The 810-nt window shown below is 55.8% G+C and overlaps 1 pseudogene; it reads left to right on the top strand.

Moving 5' to 3' along the window:
* Positions 1–385: 385 nt before the first annotated feature.
* On the top strand, positions 386–504 carry LOC123964787 (annotated as a pseudogene).
* The last annotated feature ends 306 nt before the right edge of the window (positions 505–810 follow it).

Below are 810 nucleotides of genomic sequence, written 5' to 3'. Positions count from 1 at the left end.
GACTTCCAGGCGGACTGGATCCTTTTCCTGAATGTCCACCCAGGAATGAGCGTCTGTTTGTGAGTGAGGACCTCCGGCTGAAGGTGACCTTGTCGCTGTACCCATACCCGGGAACGGGTGCCTATTCCTGTCTGTGGACTGCCAGCGTGAACGGTGTCCTGGTTCCTGGATGTTTACCCAGGAATCAGTGCCTGTGGATTCCAAGTGACTCTGGAGCACCTTGGACATTATCGGCAGAATACGTTTTTTGTCAATTAGCCGTAGAACATCTTTTGAAGGGCCGTTTGGGGGCACCTGAGTGGCTTACGGCCACACCGCTCTGGGACCGCCCGATCTCATCCGATCTCGGACATCTTTTGAAGGGCCGTTTGGGGTCGCCTGAGTGGCTTACGGCCACAGCGCTCTGGGAGCGCCTGATTTCGTCCGATCTTGGAAGCTAAGCAGAGCAGGGCCTGGTTAGTACTTGGACGGGTGACCGCCTTGGAATACCCGGTGCTGTAAGCCTTTTTCGCTTCGCCTTCGAAAAACGGCAGAGGGCGCTTCGGTGAAAGGAGATCTTTTGAACGTCTCTTTAGGAAACAGCAGGGGGCGCTGCTGCTGCTGCTGCTGCTGCTGCTGCTTCTTTTTCTCCCTATCCTGTACACAGTGCTGTGTAAATGTTACATCGTGTTTTGAAGACCCGTCTTGGGTGTGCAAAGGCAGCTTACGGCCATTCCATCCTGGGACTGCCCGATCTCGCCTGATCTCGGAAGCCAGGCTTGGCAGGGCCTGCTTAGGACTTGGACGGGAGAGCGTCTGATCCTGGCTAGG

Source organism: Micropterus dolomieu, unplaced genomic scaffold, assembly GCF_021292245.1.
Source record: "Micropterus dolomieu isolate WLL.071019.BEF.003 ecotype Adirondacks unplaced genomic scaffold, ASM2129224v1 contig_5403, whole genome shotgun sequence".
NCBI classification, from domain to species: domain Eukaryota; kingdom Metazoa; phylum Chordata; class Actinopteri; order Centrarchiformes; family Centrarchidae; genus Micropterus; species Micropterus dolomieu.
This window is presented reverse-complemented; position numbering and strand designations above follow the sequence as displayed.